The sequence below is a fragment of the Borostomias antarcticus genome (genome assembly GCF_949987555.1).
Source record: "Borostomias antarcticus genome assembly, chromosome: 20".
Taxonomy (NCBI): Eukaryota; Metazoa; Chordata; class Actinopteri; order Stomiiformes; family Stomiidae; genus Borostomias; species Borostomias antarcticus.
In genome coordinates, this window is record NC_140253.1 from 2,812,780 (window position 1) to 2,820,279 (window position 7,500).

At 47.2% G+C, this 7,500-nt stretch overlaps 1 protein-coding gene across 1 annotated transcript in view; it reads right to left on the reverse strand.

The window, feature by feature from the left end:
• LOC311322382 (nephronectin-like) overlaps positions 1-7,500 on the reverse strand; it is a gene marked incomplete at both ends in the record, with an annotated part of 39,921 nt that overhangs the window by 15,833 nt on the left and 16,588 nt on the right. The gene's annotated exons all lie outside the window — the stretch shown is intronic.

Here is a 7,500-nt window from a genome sequence, read left to right on the forward strand (position 1 = left end):
GACTGACTGACTGACTGACTGACTGACTGACTGACTGGCTGGCTACAGTAGATGGAGGACTGGCTGGGTGGATGACTGGCTGGGTGGATGACTGGCTGGATGGATGACTGGCTGGCTGGATGACTGGCTGGATGGATGACTGGCTGGCTGGATGACTGGGTGGATGGATGACTGGCTGGATGGATGACTGGCTGGATGGATGACTGGCTGGATGGATGACTGACTGACTGGCTGGCTACAGTAGATGATGACTGGCTGGGAGGATAAGCTGTCTCTTACTGGCCATAAGCTTGTCCTAAATTCCGATAAGACCAAATGTATGTTGTTTTCCCAGTCTCGTGGGACTCAGGCCAGTATAGGTATTCCCACTCTACAGGGGAGGCAAACAGAACCGGTTGACTCATATAAATCCCTGGGTATTTGGCTGGACAGCAGGTCATTCCACACCCACGAAGAACACCTCACCAAGAAGCTATAGGGAAAGATAGGATTCCTTCTCAGAAATAAGTCCCGTTTCTCCACTGTTAGCAAGAAAACGATTGCGCAATCAACGATATCATCCGTCTTTGACTACGGTGATGTTCTGTGTATGCATGTCTCTCCCACCTCTCTAAAACCTCTCGACGCAGTTTATCAACAGCGCTCTGTGTTTCATCACTGGTGATGGGTTTCTCACATCACTGTGCTCTGTATAGTCAAGTTGGATGGTCGTCTCTCACCACCCGAAGAGAACAACGTTCTCTTTTATTTATTTTTAAAGTCTGGCAAGCTGCCATTACTCTATGCTTGTCCTCACTGTTGAGTTTTAGAGACGTGGAACACTACGCTAGGTCACAGTCTCATATAAGGCTGAACGTTCCTCGGTGGAACACAAACGTAGGAACGTCTGTCTTTATGTATTCATGCACCTGAGAGGTGGAACAGACTGCAGGTCTCCCTAAAGCTGGACCAGCTGGTCTCTCTGGAGAGGTGCAAGGCTGGAATAGAAGCTGTGCTCAATGTGGACTGGACATGTTTCTTGTAGGCTTGTTTTTATTCTGGATCTTTTGACCTCCTACTTGATTTGATCTTGTTTTGTTGTGGTATCATGTTCCTAGTTTGTATGTTTCTATTGTAATCAGGGCAGCGTTGGAATAGAGAGCTGGCTCTCAGGTGTCTTCCCTGAATAAATAAAGGTTTCAATTCAATTCAATGGATGGTGATTGGCTGGATGGATGGATGACTGGATGGCTGGATGGATGACTGGCTGGATGGATGGATGACTGGATGGCTGGATGGATGACTGGCTGGATGGATGGATGACTGGATGGATGACTGGATGGATGACTGACTGGATGGATGACTGGATGGATGACTGACTGGATGGATGACTGGATGGATGGATGACTGGCTGGTTGGATGACTAGCTAGATGGAAGGATGGATGGATGACTGGTTAGATGACTGACTGGATGGATGACTGGCTGGATGGAAGGATGGATGACTGGCTGGATGGAAGGATGACTGGCTGGATGGAAGGATGACTGGCTGGATGGAAGGGTGGATGACTGGCTGGATGGATGACTGGATGGATGACTGGCTGGATGGATGACTGGCTGGATGGATGACTGGATGGATGACTGACTGGATGGATGTCTGGCTGGATGGAAGGATGGATGACTGGCTGGATGGAAGGATGAATGGATGACTGGATGGATGACTGGATGGGAGGCTGCGTGAGTTTATCCCACCGCCGTTGGCATAGAAACTAATGCACGTTCACATTTTAGCACCTGGCTCGTTACTCCGGGGCCATCGCTCAGCCGGGGAGGGGAGGAGGAGGAGGAGGAGGAGGCGTGGGGCAGCAAGCTTCACCTCCCTCGTAATGAGGCCCCGCTCTGGAGGAGAGAGAGAGGGAGGGGGGGGGGGAGAGAGAGAGAGAGGGGGGGGGCGAGAGAGAGAGAGAAAGGTTGATACCCTTGGGCCAGCGGGACCAGCTGTGGCTCTCTGGAGAACACACACACACACGCACACACACACACACAGAAACTGTACATGGCCACACACACACACGCACACACACACTCATCCATAAAGATGCACAGACGCAAGTCTCCCTGCTCCTGCTCGGCCCCAGAGCAGTGGGCAGTATTGGCTTATTGACCTGACTAAAGCCACATGCACCAGACATCGGGAATCATTGGTTTGGGTCAACACGCTGACGGCTGAGGTTAGTTAGATCCCGTCAGAATGCAAACACAGTCACCTGGACAGACCCTGGCCTGGAGCACCCTGCAGGAACCCGCTCCCCCTCTCACCACGCCAAAGCTCTGGAACAGGCTCAATATCTTCAATATTAAATCCGCTTGATATCTTGAAACATACAGTATGTTGAATAGTAAGAAAATACCTTGATGACGGAGATGGTGATTCGCCGAAATATCTTGAAATTAATGTAAAGTGCAAGGCACACCAATAATATGATCTTTTAAGAGTATTGTCAGATATGGCTGCCAGTGGAGCAGCCTCACTATTCAATGTTTTAACAATATTGTGTAAGGTGATTGCTAAGTTTGGTATCCCGTCCCTACTTAGTTCAAACAATGGCTATGCCTTTGTAGACTAAGTAGTTAGGGGCGTGTTCCAGAGTGTGGGAATTAAACAAAGAAAGAGTGAAACAACATCTGCGCGTCCACGTCATCCAATTGGGCTGACGCACTGCCACTAGTAGTAATGGCGTGCAGATTTAAGACGAATCACAAAACCCACTTGACCACGCGTTAACTGCCTGGTCGCCACGGACCGCTCCACGCCCCCCCTTCATACAGAGCCCCAGGGAGGCGTGTTGTTGAGATCTTGGGCCAGGACCTTAACGATATGTAACAGATGTTTAGTATCTGCTAGTGTATCTACCTGCAGGAGGGGCGGGGAGCGGCCAAGGCTGAACCGGCGCCACGAGTCAAGGCGAGGGACGAGACCTACGTGGGGTAACAAGTCACAGACCCCCACCCCGCCTGTACCCTGCTGCTACTCTGTAGAAATTACCTCCTGACTGGAGAGAGATTTCATATGACATAAGAAGTCAAACTACTTTATGACCCAATGACCCAGAGAGGAGAAAGAAACAGGCCAAGTGCGTCCATCCAGTATAAAACTAACCAAACCCAAACCAAGACTAATCAACCTCACAGGGAGAGTGAGATGTAGTAATCAATTTAACTGTATTGAACCAATCAGAATGAAGAAGAAGCTAAAATCAATAACAAATGATTGTAACTAAACCTCAGACTGCACCAGGGAAAGAGTGAGGAGATGGAAAAACATTAATCACATCTTTGCTTATTATACTCCAGACTATAGCGGCCCCAAGTAAAGATACATTAAAAGACTGTCAAACTAACCCAAACACACAGGGGCATAGTGGTCCATTTAGTGCCCTGCAGGGATATAGTTTCGACCTTTCACGTAGGTGTGTTACTTTCAGTAAAGTTTTTATTTAGTTAATGATAAATGAAATTATTTCCAATAAGTTTATATTGTTCCAATACGTGTTTGTTTGTTTTGTTTGTTTTTATGTCAGTGTAGTGTTACAGTAAAAAGCAGGGCTGCAAGTTCAGCCTAGTTATTATTTTTAAAGTGTTATAGTTTAAAGTGAATTTAAAATAATATTTTTTGTAGTTATTTTAGATAGTTTTGTAAACACGGAATGTAGTGTCAGTCAGGTAGTATTTTTGAAAGGTTTTATTTGTATTTTTGAAAGGTTTTATTTTTATTTTCATTTATTACAATAATCCTGTAACTGTGAGAGAAACATGCTTGGAGAGAAACACAATGACAAAATATGAGAAATTTCTATAAATATTGACATTTACTGAGAGATTGGAAATTGAATTAGGAACTTGTTGAATAATAATTATCATACCTGTTACCTTACCTCCTCCACAGCACAGCAGTGGAGGAGAGGATAGGACATACCATCATGAACAGTACATGTCACCACGGTAACGTTACACCCCTTTTCACAAATTAGTATAAAGAAGAAAATGATAGTGGAATGTGGGTTCATTAATTATTATTATTATTATCATTATCACTATTATTATTATTATTATTATTATTACTTTTAGTTCTGTACTCCCTATTCAAGAGTTTCATAACATGTGTAAGTTTACAAATTGAATGTTTTTTAATGTTTATTAAATAAAGCAAACCCGGAAGGACCAGAGTGAATAGCTAGATTGTATCTAGTCATAAAATGCTGTGGTTTTGAACTTGAACCCCACTCCATGGTCAGGAAGATAGGGCCAGCCAGTGTGCATACAGAGGGTTTTTAGAGCCCTAGGTTAATAAAGACTGACAAACATTGTTAAAGTAGTGTATTCCACATCACTGCCTTTAAACTGCAGGACATTACTGATAACTGATTACTGATTGCTGGAGTGTGAGCCAGCCAAGTCAGATCTGTGCCCTGCTAACACTATCTATACACCAACCCTGAGATTAGATGTCCAAGTGAATGCATGATAGGCTGCCAAAGACAGGGGTAGATATCCCAAGACCCCTCAGATTCATGCGCCAGTGATCAAGATACAAGCACACATATTTGTTTTTTGTTTTTTTTCCTATTGTCAAAGCACTTTGAATTGCTTTTGTTTACGAAAGGGGCTATATAAATAAAAGTTGATTTGATTTGATATGTGAGTTTGTCCCCCAGAGAAAGGAAGAGAAAGAAACAGCCTACATTCCCACAGTGTGGAACAGAGAGACGTACAACGTACTCTGACTGTACAGTAGGCTTAACCACATTGTGCCTTTGCTCTCCATTACAGAGAGGGGGCTGGGTCAGGAAATGAACAATGTACAAGGACAGTAGCCCACACCAGTGGAGTGGTGAGGTAGTGTTAGAATCAGAGTCACACACTGAGGGAGGTCCCAGTACCTAGAGGGTTAAACAACAACACACAACCAGACAGTCACACACTGAGGGAGGTACCAGTACCTACAGGGTTAAACAACAACACACAACCAGACAGTCACACACTGAGGGAGGTACCAGTACCTACAGGGTTAAACAACACACCCACAACCAGACAGTCACACACTGAGGGAGGTACCAGTACCTACAGGGTTAAACAACAACACACAACCTGACAGTCACACACTGAGGGAGGTACCAGTACCTACAGGGTTAAACAACAACACACAACCAGACAGTCACACACTGAGGGAGGTACCAGTACCTACAGGGTTAAACAACAACACACAACCAGACAGTCACACACTGAGGGAGGTACCAGTACCTACAGGGTTAAACAACAACACACAACCAGACAGTCACACACTGAGGGAGGTGGGATCATGACAACAACAGGTGGTTCCTATGTAGCCATGAATATGAAGAGTTAGTCCTGAAGAAGGAGTAGTTTTCTCTTACTCTGTGGTCAGTGGTGTTCCGTCCACCCAGGTCCAGGTCCCCTCTACATCTCTGTCAGTCAGACCGATCCACACTACCTTGTTGAAGATAAGGAGAAATTCCTGTCATGGACAAAGATAAAACCTGTTGTTGTTTGCAATACAGAAAATGGTTAGAGGCTATGAGGTTTAGGTATAGAATCCTTATACTGTAGGTCCAGCCCTACGCCAGAAGTCCTAAACTTAAGTCCTAAACCACCTGTTCCAATCCAATCAAATCAGTCAATCAGTGAATCCATGCTGAATCCAGAGTCCTACAACTCATCCCATCACAGTATGTAGACCTTCTAATATGTTCATGCAGAATTAGCTAAATATTTACAGCTGACAGCTGTAGCTGACATTTATACTTTTTTTAGTAACTGTCTGGTTGCGAGTTCAAGCCCCAGGTGATGCAGAATAATCATGCTAATGCCTACTTAGACATTGTACTGTTTGGATTTCAGACACATGATTTTAAGATTTTTTTTAATTTAAGAAGTTTTAAATAATTAGGGTCCAGGCAGAGACCCTCGTGTATTTGTCCTTTGACTCCTCCCTCTCCTCCTCAAAACGCCCGGCCCTGATCCAGTGCTGCGCAGCGTCTGTAATTACCACCGTCTTCCTCAGTGTCTGTAATTTCCACCGTCTTCCTCAGTGTCTGTAATTAACACCGTCTTCCTCAGTGTCTGTAATTACCACCGTCTTCCTCAGTGTCTGTAATTACCACCGTCTTCCTCAGTGTCTGTAAATACCTCTGTCTTCCTCAGTGTCTGTAATTACCACCGTCTTCCTCAGTGTCGTGTCAGTATTGTGAAACCACATAGAGGTGCACCCATAGTCACACCAGCATGATTTCTCACTATATCTCCATATTTAGACTTAGCAGTACAGGATACAAACTAGGTCACTTAACAGTATAACCGCGCACACACACACACACACACACATTTCCACGTGCACACACAAGTGCAATAGCACGTACATGCACGCACACCTACACACACCCACATACTGTACATACACCCACCGGCACACACGCACATACATACACACACACACCCCACCCCCCCCCCCCCCCCACACACACACACACATGCATGCAGAGGCTGGAGAATGAGGGCTTAGCGAGTGTGTTCATCCCCCTCCTCCGCTCGCACGCCACTCCTCTGCCGCTTCCAGTGACATCAGTCAGCGAGGTGGATGGAGGGATGAGGGAAGGAGGAGAGGAGGAGAGGAGGGGAGGAGGAGGGGATGCTACTGGAGCTCTCTCTCTCCCTCTCTCTCTCCTCTCTTTGTGTGTGTGTTTACATGTGAATGCACGTCTGTCTCTGTGCGCGTGCTCTCGCTCTCCATCTCGCCCTCTCTCTCACACACACACACACACACACACACATGCGCACACACACACACACTCACACACACACACACACGCAACAGACCCTGACGCCACAGAGGACGCTCCGGAAGGGGAGGGGGGGGCGTGTCCCTGTCTTTCAGAGAGCTGCTCTGCCTCTGGTCTGTCCGTCACCGGAGCTCGGGGGGGGGGGGGGGCTATTCAATCAGCCCAACGCCACAACACCCCCCCCACCCCACCCGCTTCTTTCCACCTCTCATTACACACTCTTACCCCCCTCCTCACCACCGCCTCCTCCCCCTCCTCCCCCTCCCTCCCTCCCTCCTCCTCCTCCTCCCCCTCCTCCTGCCCCCTCCCTCCTCCTCCTCCTCCTCCTCCCTTCCTCCTCACCTCCCCCCTCCCTCCTCTTCCTCCCTCCTCCTCCTCCTCCCGGTGGACTCTGTACAGGAGCTTTTCTAATTTGCGTCTCCCTGCGTCTCTTGTTCCTCTTTTCAGCAGCGACTTCCTCATTCCTCAGAGTGGAGGGGTTCGGAGGTCAACCCACTTCCTCATTCCTCAGAGCAGAGGGGTTCGGAGGTCAACCCACTTCCTCATTCCTCAGAGCAGAGGGGTTCGGAGGTCAACCCACTTCCTCATTCCTCAGAGTGGAGGGGTACGGAGGTCAACCCACTTCCTCATTCCTCAGAGTGGAGGGGTACGGAGGTCAACCCACTT